This window comes from Podarcis melisellensis (assembly GCF_964234715.1).
Source record: "Podarcis melisellensis genome assembly, chromosome: 5".
Taxonomy (NCBI): domain Eukaryota; kingdom Metazoa; phylum Chordata; class Lepidosauria; order Squamata; family Lacertidae; genus Podarcis; species Podarcis melisellensis.
The window spans coordinates 57864339-57882611 of record NC_138537.1 but is presented as its reverse complement, the minus strand read 5'-3'; the positions used below and the strand labels follow the sequence as shown (position 1 = coordinate 57882611).

The window sequence follows — 18273 nt, the reverse complement described above, 5'->3', positions numbered from 1 at the left end:
CATTGTTGCTTAAGGGTAATAGCCTAACTGGCAATCCCGGTGCTCATGATGGGTGTTTTTCCCTGCCTGTTTTGCATCAATGACACACATTGCACCAAAGCCCATCAATGCAGTTTTGAGGACTTGAAATTCTCCTGGACCTTTTGTTAATTCTGTAAGGATAGGTAGCAGCAATTACAGTGGTACCTCTGGTTACGTACTTAATTGGTTCCAGGGGTCCGTTCTTAACATGAAACTGTTCTTAACCTGAAGCACCACTTTAGCTAATGTGGCCTCCTGCTGCTGCCACACCGCCGGAGCACGATTTCTGTTCTCATCCTGAAGCAAAGTTTTTAACCCGAGGTACTATTTCTGGGTTAGCGGAGTCTGTAACCTGAAGCGTATGTAACCTGAAGCGTATGTAACCTGAGGTACCACTGTACTGGCTGTGCATTTCATCAACTGCACCTGTTCCAAAGGTCCCAACCCTTTTCAGAATAGAGGTGTCTGCACGATCCTTATCTTCAACAATACTTTTCATGGCACTGCCTTTGGCGTTGACTGGATAGGGTGGCATTTTACCCCAGAGTAGACATATTGAAATTAATGGACATAATTTAGCCATATTCATTAATTTGGGTGGGTTTGCTCTGAGTAAAAGTTAGTTGGCTGCCACCCATAATGTTGCAGCATTCCCCCTGATGACTACAGTGCAGACAAGTGAGGACATACCCAACATTTTCTTCAGCAACCAGACTGGCTGCTTGTGCCTTTCCAGGCCCAGTTCAAAATGCTCGTTTGATATCTTCATGGCCTGGAACAAACATGCCTTAGAGACCACCTCTCCGTATAAGCCCCTACTCTACCAATCATGCTCTGTTTATTACCATTACACACAAGTAAAGTCATCAACATAGGACTGGCTCTACCATTATACAGTGAGACAACTACCTGAGGCAGCAGATGCACAGGGCCAGCATAGCAGCTGGTTATTCTTCCTCAGACCTTCAGCCATTCCCCTCTGTTGCAGCATGACCTCTCTTGGGCCCTCAAAACCGACATGGTGCCTCAAGTGTAATGAAGCTTGCTACCCCATCATCTGTGTTGAAGTATGATGCAGCTGTCAGTCCAATCAGCTTCTGTACGTGGAATGGGAAGAGGGCACTATAATTTGCTCCAGGCCACAAAATGTCTTGGGCCAGCCCTGCAGAGCTTGCGCTACAATTGCCTGTTGTTCTTTTACTTTCCTGTTTCCTGTTTTGTTGTATTGTATGTAAACTGTCTTGAACCCAGGAAAGGTTAATCACCTCAAACTCACAAGCTAACTCTCTTTTGTGCGCACACCCCATATCCACATTAGCATTATGAGGCCTGCATGACACCAAGAATTCCCTGCTCAAATCATAATTTCAGTTCTGCTCTACCTAAGTAGCTCAAGGGATGCTGCAAGGCTTGGGAAATCAAAACAGATGGAAGGAAGGATTTCCAGTTAGATTATTATTATTATTGTGCTGGAATAGTCCTGAAGAAATCTTGCGGCACAGTTAAAAATCCCATGTCAAATAGCCAGGTACCTCATTAGACCAGCCAGTCAACATGGCAGTCAGTAGTGCACCAAGCCCAAGGGGTAAGCATTTTGCACTGACCGGTCCATTTCCTGATCATGTAAAGGAGCATGCAAAATATTGAGCGAGGGCCATCTCAGCTTCCCAGAGCAACTGCCCACATATCCTGGAAGAGGATTGCCTCACATTTTGACAGTGTTTGGCAGTGTTTGCATAGCAACTTCTCTCAGTCACCTCCAAGACTAAATCAAAAGTGCTAAGTAGAGGTACTTGAGCCAAAGAAATTACAGCTAGCACCTGGATATAGTGCTATGCAGTAACTTTTAGTATTTTCAGACTATCCCTAACCATAACAAGGGCCGATATGTCCCAAGGGCCTTGTAGGGGTCAGACATACTGATTCAGTGCAACCAACCATTGCAAAACCCAGGCTGGACCTAGACACATCAAAAAAGTGTTTCAGGAAAATGCATTCTAACCTTCATAGTGCAAAATTACGTTGGCAAAAGATGGGACTCCACAGTGCCATCTGTTGTCACAGTGTTATAACGCATATAAAATGCTTTTTCTTTAATAATGTAGCTGAGTCCCCAGTCTAGACATGCCCTTATGTAGTAAAGCATGCTTCCTCAACCTCGGCCCTCCGGATGTTTTTCGCCTACAACTCCCATGATCCCTAGCTAGCAGGACCAGTGGTGATGCGAATTGTAATCTCAAAACATCTGGAGGGAGGGCCAAGGTTGAGGAAGCCTGTAGTAAAGGGACAGGGATGTTCTATAAGCACAAATCAATTGTTCTGAAGTACGTAATCGTTTATAGTCACAACTGCCCAGTCTAGAGCCTGGGGGGATTCAGGCTAACCTCTAGGGATTTTATCGCAATATCCAAACTATAGTTATTCTGCCTAAAGCACAAGTAGCACTGAAATTTGCCTTCAGTGTACTATTAAGAAACAGCAAGTCAGTGTTGTATTCTTTGAGTTTGATAAGGATCCCATAGGTTACCCAAAGGATATCCAGAGGTTGTAATAACCTTATTCATAGGACCAGAAATGCTATAAGGGTATGCCCAAAATCAATAGCAAGGTACATGCCAGCAGTACTTACTGCAGATTTGAAAGAAACATGGCAAGACTTGCACTTACCACATAATAAAATGGCAGGCCAGTAGTGGTAAGGCCTTTACCCAACAGTGACTTGCAAAACAAAGTGGAGTCTGATAGCACCTTAAGAGGTATACGGTCAAATTCAAACCTTCTTTCAGCCATTGTTAAGGTTGAGCTGTAGGTAGGTGTCGGCACCTGAGAGTTTAGCCAAGTAGTCAACATCAGGGTGCAAGGCCTGGAGAACAAGACCAGGAGTTGGAACAGAGGAAGATGTTTGTATTCATGGACGTAGACAAGGGGAGGCAGGGAGGGGCAGCTGCCCCCACTAAATCAATAAAAATACATAGCTAACGGAGGTTCTGCGCCCCCCTCCAAAAAAAATCCTGGCTATGCCCATGTTTGTATTGCCTCTGCATAATTGCAACCACAAATGGGGAGAAGGCTCTTGCACTCAGGTCCTTCTTATGGGCTTCCCATAGGCATCTGGTTGACCACCATGAGGACAAGATGCTAGATTAGATGGGCCTTCGGAATGATCCACCATGTCTCTTCTTACATTCTTATAACCAGGAGCTACACGAGAAATACACAAAAACCTCCAAGCCAGGAAGACCTTGCTGTTCAGGCAAAGTCTCATCTGAAAAGAGGGAGCCTTTCAGCACCTTTCCTGTTCAGGAAGGTCTAATGTCCAGGATCTCAGTCTGGATCATGAGGATACGCCACTCCCTGGAAGATGTTCCAAGCTCTGGTAGTTCACCAGCTTCTACATATAAGTGCAGCTGCACATAGAATCACATCAAATCAAAGTTTCTTGGTTCTGCTTCAGCACCTCCTGACTTCCATGATGCTCACAGGACAAATCTGACCTAAAAACTCTCAGGCTAAACTGTTTCACAAGCATGTGAAGGTAAAACTGGGAGTGGTGGAGGGAGGATCATGTTTGCTACCCTGGAGGAAATGTAATTAACAGAATTATATACCTGTAGGCCGCAGTGCTGCAAATGTTCGATCTGCCATCATGCATTCTACAAAAAGTGATTTGAGGATCCCAGCCAGAAGAATTAGTGTGTGTGTGTGTGTGTGTGTGTTTATATTTCACATCAATAACTTTTCTGTGTTATAGCTTTACTATCCCAAAAGTTCACTGCCCTCTGAAAGAAACACCTTTTCTAATTACTACTACCACCACCACTACTACTACTAATACAAGGACTTATTTGCATTTCAGAACACCAATGACACACAATGCGTATTATTCTTAAATATTTGGAGATATGCTCTTGCCACTACTTCACCCAGTCACTTATAATGGTGTGCTTTCTTCTATCACAATAGATGATAAGACATTTAGGGCAAGCTGTAAAGGGCAGAAATCTTCCATTCTCCACTTCCTACCAACATGGCAGGTTTCCTTTTCAGAATGTTGGAAACTGTTAAGAGCTGCTGAATAGGAGTCACCAAACTCCCTTCATTCTGTTATGAATGCCGGCTCTCGTGTGTTCACTGCTGATTAGACTACATTATTTCTATGATCCTATTGGGCTTCACACAAGGCATAGAGGCACTTGCCCTTATTTGAAACTAGCAGACACCAGGAGAATTTGCTGATTGCTAATGAGAAAGTGAAGGTTTTGTTGATATCATCTGGGACATTCTTGCTGTGGTCTGCTATTAAGATCTGGAGCTCTACATAACACACCATATTAAACAGGCAGTGATTTTATTATGGGATCAGTATAACTTTTCATGTCTGTTGTATTCCAAAAGCGTATGCTGAGACACCTTTTTCCCCCAGAATATGAAACATAATACCGTGGTTCAAGCTGCATTATTTAAAAAGGGGCAATGTGGTTCATAATGTTACATTTATTGCATACTCTTTAAGCCACTTGACCCATATAAATATTACTATAGAGTTGCCCTCAGTTATTAAATTCTTATTGCTTATAAAATGGGCAGCAGGAAGTATATAATCTATAGAGTAAGGTGTGTTTTGATCTGAGTGCTTTGGAGAGAGGAGGAACGCTAGGAACAAATGGGTTTCAATTCTTTCCATATTCTGAAAGCATGTTGTTTTTTCCCCTCTCCTGGCTTTAAGCAACCAGCAGGTTATCCATTCAATTATGCCTTGGTGTGCCAAACAGCAGTTTGACTCTTGAGGGTTGGAAACAGAAAATTCACGTCTTCTGAGAAATGGATTTCAGAGACTGTTGCCTTGCTTTGGATGGGACTGGCAGCACTGAAGTCGAAACCTCAGGACACATTCCAGCCTGACGACAGGAAGTGTCCCTCTGATTTTGCTGTGTGTTTCTGTAGTGTCATCAACAGTGATTGCTTATGCTCACTTGTTTCCACCCCTTCCCGGGGAAAAACACAAATCCAGCCGCAACATTTAGGAAGTGTCAGTATATATACAGAGAACCTGGCTTCCCCCTTCTCTCATGAATTGACTAGAAATGTATGGAGCAACTGTCCGTGTCCATGACTTTTGTCACAGCCCTCTAAACACTAGGGTTATCTTTCCAAGAGGGGATACAGTTATTCAAGCCGGCCTTGTTTCCACCTGGTTAGGCTAGCTGAGAATAAACCAAGCCCAATGCTTTCTGGAAGCATTGCTTATAGAACAGAGTTTTCGAATACATTTCCTTCCCATAGCTTTCAAAGTATGTTCTTTAAGAGCACAAGGCACATTCTCTCCCCCTCTCCTCCTCCTCCTCCTCCTCTCTCTCTCACGCACACACGTATGTGTGTATTTATATACCAGACAGAGACAACAACATATTAACATAGGTAATTTCACTTCAGAGTTGCTAGGGCCAGCACCTCCAGACCTAGAGGTTACTGCTGTCAAAGCGGGACCTTTTTCTTCCTGTCACTCCTTTCAGAGATGAAGGAAGAGATTTCCCTTAGCCTACAGCATTTAGCGTGGAGACGCTCTACCACAACATTTTGAAACTATAGAAATCATGAAGCCAGCCTGTGACCTTCCATTTCAGTGACAGTACAGGAATCCCTGGAGCGGCGGAGGCATCCTCTGATATTTGGAAAAGTGTCATGTTTTCTTTACAGAGAAAACTGTCATATTGTTGTTGGCATAAAATACAACACTTCCTGGAGTTGTGATTTCCTTGTTTGCTACAAAATGTCACCTGGGCAACTGACATGTTTGTGTGTGTGTGTGTGTGTGTGTGTGTGTGCTGGTTTTTTGTTTTTGTTTCTTTGCTTAGAGCAACTCGCTACTTATGATATTCAAATAAAGTAGCACTTGATACCCCAAAGCCATACTGGAAAGGCAGAGCAATTACAGATGTCTAAAATTCTTCCCACAGATGCATGGGGCGTTGTAAAAGATGCAGATCCCTGCTGGAATTTCATTGATAACAAGCTAAATATAGCTCTTGTATCATTTGCAATGTTTTGATGTTCTGTGCAACAATTCTTCCGTAGTGAAAAAGAATAAAATACCAATACAAGCCTATGAGTAATTTTTCAAAGAAATGACTCCAAAATGAGCAATTCATAACTGTTAATTTTGTAACATAATGGGAATGCTAAACCTGCTCCACCTTCAGCCAACAGATGCAATTAGTTACTACTTACTCCCCCCAAATAGTTTTAGTTAAGGACATTACTGTGGAATGCCCTGTTTTCCTTAATCATTTGAACTTGCTTAATCAGTATTCATATATGTCAATCTTACACTTTTCCCTAAGACTCAACCTTTTAAATGTGTCAGCAACATTTAGGGTTAATAACCTGTAAACTAACTCACTCTCTCTCAAACACACACACACCAGGAATGAGAGAACATCCAGAAAGCAAAATCAGCAAGTCTAGTTGTCCCAGATGACAGCCACTAAAGAAAGAAAAAAAAAACCCTCTTCTATAAACCTTTCAAATATTATCAAACCCAGTGAAATAAAATTTCATTTCTTAATTATGCAGTTTTGTTAAGACAGCTGAGTTGCTGCCCCAGTTTTACCACCATTCTGAACAAGATGCTGAAATAAATGACTATTTTGCCGCTTTCTTTGACCATGCCGGGGCATTTGTTATAAGGGTCCTCTGGTCTCCATTTTCTGTTCCTGACCCTCAAGCTGAAGTAGCAGTGGCCATAATCCTAGCAGCTTCACCCCACGGGGTATTTTCTATATGACACCATTGTGATCTTACACTTCATCCAAACATTAAAACCAGGAGCCACAGTTCCTTATTTTTGCACAGCCTAGGAGCATAGCTAACCAATCAGAAGGTGGAATAAATGCTATTGTGACCCAAATCATAAAAAGGCAATAGGAATGGGATGTCCAACTTTAATATCAGTGGCACAGTGAAGACTCTGGACTTCATGATCATACACCCCTCCCTTCACTCTTTAGATTGTAATGTGTATTAGTTAATTTCAAAATGTGATAAAGCCAGGCATGCTGCCTTTGGGGGGGGGGGTACTTATTTTGTGTGGCTACATTGACTTCTGTCCTAAAACCTGCCCTGACAGCACCATGGCTTAATATATACCAAGTTTAGTTTCCTCTGCTTTCAACTGTAATTTGAATAGACTCACTCTCTCCCCTCTCATTTAAAAATGAAAACAAAGCATCACATTATAAAAAATTATAGGTTTCAGTATAAATGCATTTCTAATTGTGTTCCTATTTAGGCAAATGTTGGCATCATACACTTTACTGTGCATTCTTAAGAATCATAGCTTTTTAAAGGAAAAACAGATTTAATAGGCAATATACTGAATTTTTCAAAAACTAGGACAGATAAAGAAATGTTCAAAATATAGGCAGAAAGCAGCTTGAAATTTTACTGGGATGAATTTGGGGCATTTCCTTTATAGAAGGCATATATACTGTAAACAGAGATGTTGTGAAGTCATTTGAATATTAAAAAAAAACACAAGTTAATTGTGAGATTGAGTGTTCCAAATTAAGCATGTGTACAATAGTATTTGCAAGATTAGCTTTTTGAGAAAAGAAACAGCTGCAACTGCTAGCTTAGACTTTACGAGCCATCCAAATTTATCATACCGAGCCAATGAAGAAATTTCCTTGTCAGTCTTCCCCCTTGCAGGATTTTTGGCTGCAACTGCACTTTTGCTGAATGCAAATTGGGGGAAAAGATTCACAGAAAACATACCAATTTCTGTGCTGTTAGGACTAACATACAGAGAGATCTTTATTTATAAAGATAACTACCCTTTATACCAGAAACCCAGTTCTAAAATGTGCTCATTTCAAAATGGAAAGATTTCAGGACTGTTGACCTTTCCCATCTGTAGATCTTATTTTTATATACATTAGTGACTTAAGGCCTTCATTGAAAGTCCATTTCTCTTCGTGTTATATTCTGCTGTCCTTATTTTGCCAAAATGTATGTTGAGTTCAAAGGATGGGTGTTTTGTTTTGTTTTGTAAATAGCAGCAATAGAATCCATGACTCCAGGAAGAGCTCACAGTTGCTAACTTTTATTTGCATCCAACATAAGCTTGTGATGCTTCATATATCTTTGCTTCACGGCATGTTTACATACTCAGAATGGAGTGTTCCTTTATTCAGGTTTTTAAAGAGCCACTGGTTGTACTAGAATCAGTGTGTCCAATAGGATGTTGCTTGCTTTACACTCTGCTTTCAATTACTTTCAATTTGCCTATCATTGACAGCTATGAGTGAAATCACTGGAATTTTGTAGTTTGTAAAGGAAGGCACCATTTGGTCTATAACAGTGTCTTTTGGTTCATGCAACAGCACTGATAAAAACATATAATAATGATTTGGTTAAAGTTAAGAGGTTTATTATTAGTAGTAGTAGTAGTAGTTGGACTTTTTTAAAATCAACTTTCCCACCTATCCCAAGTTCTCCCTTCCTTGTATGGAAATAGAGGCAATTTCTGTTGCTCATGCTTTCTCATCATGAATCTGTGCTTGCTATATCCAGGTTCACTAATGATATTTCATTGGAACACTTACTCATCAAAGGCTTTTTTAAAAAAGTGGGTGGGAATATAGTTTACAAGACCAAACATCTTCACGTTATCATGCAAAAAAATATATTTTAATGAGATTTTTTAAACTACAAGCAGTGTGCATGAAATGTCCACATATGGAAAAAGTATTTTCTTAACGTAAATCTTTAAGGGGGAAAGGGGTGTTTTGATATGCTTCTTTTAAGTTTGTATTTTTAAAATGCGATTACTTGCCTTCTAGGAGTGGGACTTTAATTTCTTCCTTTATAGCAATACATAGTCCTGAAATTCTAAAAGTTTCTGGTGCTTTTCAGCTGTCACCTCAATTCAAAATCATGGAGCTCAGCAATATAAAATACAATAAATTTAACTTGACCTAAGCAGAGGTTTTGAAAACAGCTTTCAAAAATAATGCCTGTGTATTTGTGCTAAAATGTGTGAATATATATATATACACACACACATCCTCTACTTCCATATTGCTCACAAACATGATTTGTTAAAAATTGTTCTAATGTTTACAATAGTCTAAGAAATATCTACTTAACAACAAAAAAAGGAATCAAAGGGCCATGTTTAGATTAACGCTTGTCTAAAAATAATATAAGGTGCTTCAGCCTCACATGAATTCCATATCTTTATATTCACATGTTATGCCTTTAGTATTTGAGTTTGAACAAGAAAATCTTCATTTAGCCAACATGAATATGCAATCACTGTGTGTATAATGTAACCTTTAGCCCAAATTACAGCTGACCTGCTATTTAGTGCTTGCAGGGCTTTTTCTTTTTCTTTTTTTTTACACCAAGTAAACTTTCCTCCAACAGTTCACATTTAATCAATTTTTGTTTTGCAGTCTTTTGTAGATTGAGTCTTTTGTTAAGAAAGGACGTCTTGTTTCCAAAACACACTGGAGGCGATCGCTGGCATCAGAGTGCCACCAAAAGGCAGGAAGAGAAATTAGCAAGTACGTTCTGACCTTTACAAAGACAGCTAAGGTTATGCACATAACATTTGCTTGTTTACTTTGTAAAATCAACAACGAGTTGTAAACTCAATGCTTGGTAAGCATCTTGACGCAACTGAAAAAGAAACATTTGCAACAGCCAACAATTGCCAAGTGACATTATTGCATATTTCCCTGCTCTTCCACATAAAGCCTGTGTTATCTGCTTTGCTCTATATCTATCGTGATGCAACTTTAATAACGTTAGCCAAGAATGCGCAGAAAATTGCAGCTGTAGCTAGAGGCAAACCCCTCCCCAAAATGAGGTGCTTCTCCGAAGCCTCACCTAGTGAGCTGAGTATTGGCTTATGCGTGAGAATAAGCAAACGAATCGATCGCGGCAGTAGGTTGATGGGTACTGGTCGTTTTGATGGATATGACTGTAAAAAAAAAAGTCCAGATTGTTTCACAGTGGACCTCATACCATGTCAGCTAAAACCAAAGAGACACAAAAGTGACAGCTGTGGAGAGTACACTGCAGGCAGTCAATGGTTCCTGTGATTTATTGTTCCATCTGCCTTGCCGCTGTGAGGACAAGTTCCCCCTGATTTGGTTAAAATGAAAAGGACCTCAGAGAGCACAACGTGTTTTTTGAAAATGTGCAGAAACTATTTTTTTATTTTTTTATTTCTTGATTTATGTCCCTTCCCCCCCCCCCATAATGTTTGCGCCAATTGTTACCCAATAATGATAGCTGGGGGAAACAGGGTGTGGCAGGGGGGGACAGGAGGCATTTATGACCAAAAAAAATCTCCCCCACTATTCCAAAATGAAGCAAAGAAAAAGAATAAAACAATTCGCCCCCCCCCCCCGCAAATGAACACCAAACTTAAATAACCTACTCTCTCTCAATAGTAACATAGAAATTAGGGGGGTTATCTGACTGTTTTAAAATACTAAGCTCGTTTCTTCTTCTATTTTCTTGCTTAAATGACAGAAAACCTTTCTATGGAGAAAGAAAGAAAGAAAGAAAGAAAGAAAGAAAGAAAGAAAGAAAGAAAGAAAGAAAGAAAGTCGAGTTGTATATGACATGCTGAGTTCATAGGGAATGTTAGTATAAGAAGGAGGACAAAACGCTTGTTCCAGATTCACACAACTCCCCCCCCCCCGCCCCAGCTTATCTCCCCAAGTTAAGCTGAAGTAAGAAGAGAATGCCTTTTTCGTGTTTACACACAAACTTTTTTTTTTGCCATTTTTGACTTGAAAAGGAACGTTTCCTTCATGTGGCTGATGCAGCTTATTACCCCATTAAAGGGAAACACGGCATGACACTTCCGTCACCTTAACATGAAAGCCTAATCAACACTTAAAGGTGTAGCACAACACAAATATGCTCCCTCCTTGGGGAAACTAAAGTAGCAGTCGGAGAAACATTTGGACTTCTCCCACCCCTGTACACCCCCACAACCCCGTGAGAATTGAAGTATGCCATGGTGGAGAAATATGGTTAATGTTTTAATACATTTATGGGGCATCAATAATAAATGAAGCATTATCCAGTGCTCTCTCAGAATAAAGTTTTAACAAATCTGAGCAAATTGAATGAATCTCATGGAGTGATGTATTGATAATTTTCCGTGTGAATCACATGTTAAGGAGAAAAATGGGTTTAAAGGCCTCGGAGACCTTTCAAATTCCTGCATATGTTATATAATTCACTACTTAAAACGGCATGAACCTGTGAGCCACCAGAAGTTGAGGGAAAGGCTCTTACTCTCTAAATCTCATCAATGTTTAATGCAGATCAGCAAATTTCCAGCAAATTTCCCATGAAAAGGCCTGTTGGTTTTGATGGTGCATGGAAAGTTCTGTTCCCGTTTGCCTTCATGCGAGGTCCCCGAAGCCCTGACCTCTGTGGCAAGAACTTCCTGGCTGAAGGGTTTGCTAGGCCTCCCAGGTCCAACCTTGGTGTCAAAAGCTGGCCTGTCTCCTGTCTCAGGATGTTGGTTTTACCTCTCAAGTGTTTCCTGAATTTGTGAAAATTCTTTCTTTCTTTTTCTTTTTCTGGCCGGTTGTCCATAATGTTTAAATGCTCAAAAAATATTTATCTTTTTGAGAGAGCGAGAGGAGGAGAAAGGGCAAAAAACAAGGGAGAAAAAGAGAGGGGGGAGGAAATTGTAGTGGCTACTGTGGAGTGCAGGAATAGTCCCTGGAGACCAGTTCTACTTTTGGAACATGTTATTGTCAGGCAGAGGTCAACATCTTTTACCTCTTTTTTCCATTATTCAAAATAAGTATTGATGTTATGTTTTAGCTATTTAAAAGCCAGCTGCCTTGCTCATTTCAGATATTTTTTCTTCTTCTTCCCTGGTACTATTGTATGTGGTAATAGCTGGCCTGTGTATTGTCTTTCACAAAATCTACCCTTTCAGGGTCTCAGTCTTCAAATGATATCAATCAAAATTTATGCAATTCAAAATCCATATGTATAGAGTCCCAGTTCACCTCATTTAATGATAATAGTAAACCACATGTTGTGTACATGTCTAAAACACTTTTCTGGCTCTTGACTGTATTAACCCTAGGGGCACTATGTTTTCGTACAGCTTGCCCAACTGAGCAGCATAATATATTGATTAATACTTGGCAACAACCGAATTCTTGAATAATAAAACTGTGAACAAGGCAAATGTATACTAATAAAACAAGGGGAGTGCCAATATTATTCAGGCACCTATGTTAATATAAACTGCTCTAGAAGAACGGGGAGGGTTGAGATTTTCAAACAAACAAACAAAAAGCACAAGAGACAAACAATGCTGATTTGTTTATTTTTTCCCCTCCCTATTTCCTAATGTGATGACTTTATTAAGCAATTAGCATTACCTAGTGAAATACAGATTGCAAGTCTCCCCAAAGCTAAATGCTGAATCAGCTATAATTGCACAACTGTGAAAAGTTAGCTACTGACATAAGACCAATTGAGAGTATCCATTCGTGTGAATAAAATTGTTCACATATACGTATGAGCAGTAGAAACATTATAGGAGTCCCTGACTGAACAATAGCTTTTGCGTCTGATAAGAATGCTGCATTTACTCGTGGTGTAACAGTCACAAGTAAGGTTTGCTTCTGTGGACAAGTCCTTACGATATTTGGCAAAGGAGGAACTGAAACATTTCCTCAATTTGCTTTGGCGAGCCTGAAACGTCGATCCCATTGTGCATTCCAGAAACAGAACAATGAATGGATAATGTTTGAGAAAACCAGGTTACAATTAAGAATGCTGTGATGTCATCAGGAAGACAGGAATGAGTGAGAGAGATGTGTTTAGAATGCTGCTTTTTTCATTTGGAGCATAGTTTACTTAGGCAGACTATCTGTGGCAATTTTGAATAAAAATTTGACATAATACACAGTTATAGTAATTAGCTGTGTCAGTCCTGCTAACATTTTTAAAAAAGATGACTTATTTTTCTCAATGCAGAAAAACAAAAAACATTCTGCTTTTGCAAATGATTCAAAGCCTTTTGTGCAAAAGCCAGTATTGAAAATTAAGCCGTATAATGTTTCAAATGGCTGGAATGGGTTGTTTAAAACGGCAAGGTAGATCAGCACGGACTAAATCTGGGTCTTCCTTTAATGCCATTCGCATGAGTCACAGCGAGGCAGGAAAGCTGTTGACAAATTAATGCTTTAAGAAAATAAACTATGGTCATGTTGAACACTGAGCAACTTTATCCTGATTAATTTGTGTTGGAGTCGCTCCAGCCCTCATTGACAAAGCCCTGCATTTTGTACAAATGTAATTTCCTAATATTTACACGAGGAAAGCCTTGGCAGTTAAGCTTTGCCTCCAGTGTGAGTTTTGTGGTTAGGGGGGGGGGGAAAGACAATAAAAGTACAGAGAGCTAATTGTAAGCACATTTGGAGGGGGGGAGATTTTGACTCTCCTCCCTCCACAGCCCTATTAAAATGTGTTATTATGTAGTACTCAAAAGGAGCATAGTGCCAGTCTCCACCTGGCAAAGTTTTAAGTAACACACACAGCATCTAGCGCTTCCTAACAACTGCACTGCTCTAACTGAACACAACACCCAAAACAAAATTCTTATAGCATGTAACAGCATTGTTCTCTGAAACATTGGCATAAATTCAGATCAACCTGCCTGATCTCACAGCCCTTCTTATTTTATGTCTTTCTTTAAAGAGAATATTAGACATTTGTACAACTGTATAATTTAATAAAATCTGAGTGGGAGTAGAACTGCAATTATAGTCTATTGCTTTGTTTTAAGAATATTAAAAAAAACCTTTAGTTTTAATGAGATTTTCCCCCCTCCCCCATCAGTTTACACAATTTTCCAGATGCAAAATGAGCTTTTGGCTGTAAAATATTTTATCACATTGTCTTACACAATAAAGATTAGATGTTTTCGTGCTCTCTCAACTGCACTGCAATTATTTTTTAGTGTTTGCAAATCATAATATAATTTAAAAACCATATTTTATACCTCATCTAAAATACTTTTATAGTATCGAGATGGAAAACAAAAATCCCAACAACAACATCTATTTAACTCTTCTTTTAAGTGGTTGTGATATGCTTTGATGTACTTCCTGGGTTTGGGGTTTTTTTATATAAAAAAACCTTGCTCAAAAAGCTTAGTTGCTCTTGAAAACAAATCTCTCAAGCAGCATCTTTGTAAAAAAAAAAAAATCCCTAGAATTTAATTCCCTTGACTAAAGAACCCAGAGAGCCTGAATGTAAAAATAGTAGCCTTGTCATTTCACATTCATTAAGTGAAACTCAGAAATTAATAATGTAAAATATGCTTTTTAATTAGTCTTACATTCTGCCCAATGTACTTAAATGGGATCAGCAGCTCCCCAATGATTTTTTTCTTAATAAAGTATTAGCCTGTGATGCACAGGGGTTGACAGGTATGATAAACTGGAAAGTACTTTTCAAGGCATATGAATGATACCAAAATAGTACTCTTCCATTTAAATGTAATTAACATCAGGGAGCAATATTACGTGAAGAGAAGCCTTCAAGAATTTTATTTCAGGGGTGGAGATCTTTTTTTCATTTCTTGTTTTATGAGTAGTTTGATGATTGCAGGCATGATTTTATAATTTAATTACCTTTGTTGAAAGCTAAGCTTTTTCTAATAGCCGGGCAACAGGATCATAAAGCACTCTTCAAGTGTATTGAAAAGAAAGCAAATCTCCTTTGATAACTTTACTTAGTAGGAAAAGGGGTGTGTGTGTGTGTGTGTACCTATATATGTGTGGTCTCCTATAGAATCCCAGCGAGAAATTCTCCCCATGTCAATTTCAGATTACCTGCTTCTGCTACTTGTGGTTCATTTAAATATAAAAATAACTTACTGGAACACTCACCTGTAAAGAATTAGATTCTGGGACCAAAAAAAAACCTTAGAAAATGTATCAAGAGTGAGCCACAAAAAAAGAAAAAAAATCACAAAAAGCTTTAAGCAAAGGACAAATTATAACCAACTACTCCCTAACTTTCTCTCAAAATGACATTGCTTCTTTGAATTGCTATGAAGATAATAAACGATCATTGTTTTTCTGTTGAATAGCATCCCCTAACTGTCCAAATGTCAGTTGTGTTTACTTAAGATTGTCTGCTGTCTCTAAGTAACTACATTCCCAAATGAAGCATGTTTAAAGAGTAAACATGCAAAGAGACTCTAGTTCCGGTGAAATGGCCAAAAAAAACAAACCCTAAGCAATCTTCACTTTCATAATGCAAGAGTCACGCTCAATTTCATAATGCACCCGTTATTATTACTGTAGGGCTTTGTAAAGATGATCTGCCCTTGGGCTGCAAGGACTTTCCTAAACTCACAGGGAGACATCTATATATGAGGTACAGATGCGATTCCTTTCCTATGCTTGGCCATCAGCACGGAGGTACGGTTTGACTTCATTCCACTTTCATCTCTGTCCTTTTGACATCCCGGTTTCCTCCAAAGTATGCCTCATTTCTAAACACGCACTGACACTGCTATGTGTTTTCACACTGTTCATCTGTTAACTTCTGTTGATAACCACACTGGGCAACGTGTTTGGAAGCATAAAGTGTTTGTGACACTAATGTACTATGCTGCTTGCTAAATGCTTCCTCAAATGTATGTCTTTCGAGCAGCATTCATGCTGATTAAACTTGGTACGGGTGACAGAATCTCTTTCCGTACTTGGAGGGAAACATTCCAAATTTTCCTGAGAGTTTGCTAACTTCTTCATCAACTGCTAAATAGCTGTGGGTTTCAAATAAAGACCCTGATCAGCTTCTCAGTTGCTGTTTTTCATGTGCACTTCTGACTGCTAAATAATGAAAAGCGTCAATGTGAAATGACCCCTTGATTTGTTAGTAAAGATGCTGTTTACAACAGGAAATAAATATTCTGATGCATGCAGGCAGCCACAAGTCATTACATGAAAGAAAATGGTGTGTGTGTGTGTTTTAAAGGATCCAGGAAAATCAGGACGGAATCATTTGCTATGGAAACACAGCCATTCTGCTACTTCCCAAATGAGCATCTGTCTGGGAGAGTTTGTTTGTAGAACAACAAGTGTCTAGCTGGCAAAAAATAAAAATTGCACCGGAATCCATAGAATCCCAACACACACACACTGTGCTTTAGTAGCTCCTAATGCCTTTTGCAACTGAAGCCATTATGTGTGATTCCCTCTCTTTGCTGAAAGTGAAAATGCTTATCTTTGGTACCCACGTACCAAATGTAAGATTTTGTGTAATATTTTCCAATCACAAACAATATTGCATTATTCCCCAGAGGGCTAGTTGATATACCTGTCTATTTATTTATGTGTTCAAGTATCCAGAAACCCATATAATTGATGCGTAGAAATATAATCTGTGCCATTTGTAAGGTTCCACTGAACTTATACTGCACCTGGGGATTCCCAGAAGTGCTATGTTACCTATACAAAACCACCTGCAATTTACTGTTATGGCTGAAATATTCATAGATAAGCCTTATGTAAAGATAATGGCTTAATATATGGGTATAATTCTGCACCCCGAAAGCAACTTTCTGACAGTACAAGTATGCCACTAAAAAGTAAAAGACATATGACTTTGATTCAGATATTCAGAAATCTAACATTTGTTGCACTCCAGTTCTTACCATATGCCTTGTATTCGTTCAAATGCTTTACATTTTGTCCCCTCATGATTACTTGATGGTACCTGAATATTGATGTCTTTAGGAATTATTTTTTATCTGTATATTCCCTCTACCCCACCCTTATATTCCCATTAGGTAAGTCAGATGAATGAAGCACAAGCCCTCATTTGGGGCACCCGGAGATTCAGCTACTGGATCTGATTCACATTTGTTTCATTAAGCAAGTTTTGACTGTCTGCACTCAGACATACATGGCTTAGACCATGAGTAGGCAAACTAAGGCCTGGGGGCCGGATCCAGCCCGATCGCCTTCTAAATCCGGCCTACGGACGGTCTGGGAATCAGCATGTTTTTATATGAGTAGAATGTGTCCTTTTATTTAAAATGCATCTCTGGGTTATTTGTGGGGCATAGGAATTCATTCATTTCCCCCAAAAAAATATAGTCCCCCCCCCACACACAAGGTCTGAGGAATAGTGGACTGGCCCCCTGCTGAAAAAGTTTGCTGATCCCTGGCTTAGACTAATAAACTAAAAAGGTATAAATGAACACTTATTGTCACTGCAAATATATTGGTCTCAGCTGTTAAAAACACCGAAGGTATACTCCTGGGGATGTGTAGTACAGTTCTCAATAAAGATCTGAAAAGTTTGAAGTCCCAAAGGCCTTTCAGCTCCATAAAGGACAGGACTTGGGAGTCCTGTTTATCCTCATGAATCCTCCCGAAGCTCATAGTTCCCACCCCAGGGCTGCCTCCTCCACCCTCTGCTCATCAGTATGTAAGTGGCTTTCCTGCTTATATTGTTTCCTTATTTTTTTTGTAAAGGAAAACTTGTTTACAGCAAGATTTTTAAAATATCTATATCTAGATATATTCTGATCCTAAACAGCTGGCTAGGAAATACATTCTCTGGCCATCCATGGGACTTTCTTTCCAACTAAACACATTTAGGGTTGGAGTGTTCATTTGGCTTCCAAATTAAGAGCCATGCTTATGAAAAGTGCAAATGACCAATGGAGCGTGTATGTGAGAAATCATTCAGTTTTTCTTTCTTTTGCAGAGGAAGACTTGCATGTAACTTTCTATCCAAGACATATAACACGTTTGTTGCCTGAGTGTCTCTAAAGTGAGATAGATACATAGTTAAACGGGATGCTTGTCATTTATAAGAAATATCAATGATTTAACTATTATTAGAAATGCTGGTTTTACACACACACACACAGAGAGAGAGAGAGAGAGAGAGAGAGAGAATGAGGAAGACAGAATGCTTCATTTTGAGGATGTGCTTATTCTTTTGGAAGGATCAGCTACATATCCCTTGCACCAGCCCCTTAATGGACAATCCAAGAAATGACATTTGTGCCGGTGCCAGAGGGATTGCTTGTTTGCCAATTGGCTGAAGTTAACATGCTGCAGTGGCCAGAGACAAAGAAATAAAGAGACGCCGGACAAATTCATAGGATACAGCGTGGTGACGAGGGGAAGATTGTGATCCATTCTAAACACGTTGGCCATGTTAATG

The 18273-nt window shown here is 39.5% G+C and overlaps 1 protein-coding gene across 3 annotated transcripts in view; it reads left to right on the top strand.

Annotated features, from left to right (window-relative positions):
• LOC309370759 (uncharacterized protein) overlaps positions 1–18273 on the top strand; it is a 246121-nt gene that overhangs the window by 216917 nt on the left and 10931 nt on the right. For 2 of the 3 annotated variants that reach the window (XR_014168643.1, XR_014168644.1), the window contains exon 3: positions 4748–6106. The exons of the other annotated variant lie outside the window; for it this stretch is intronic. The gene's annotated coding sequence lies outside the window, so the exon portion shown is untranslated. Of the gene's footprint in view, positions 1–4747; positions 6107–18273 lie in introns of those variants that run through there. 3 annotated transcript variants of the gene reach the window in all.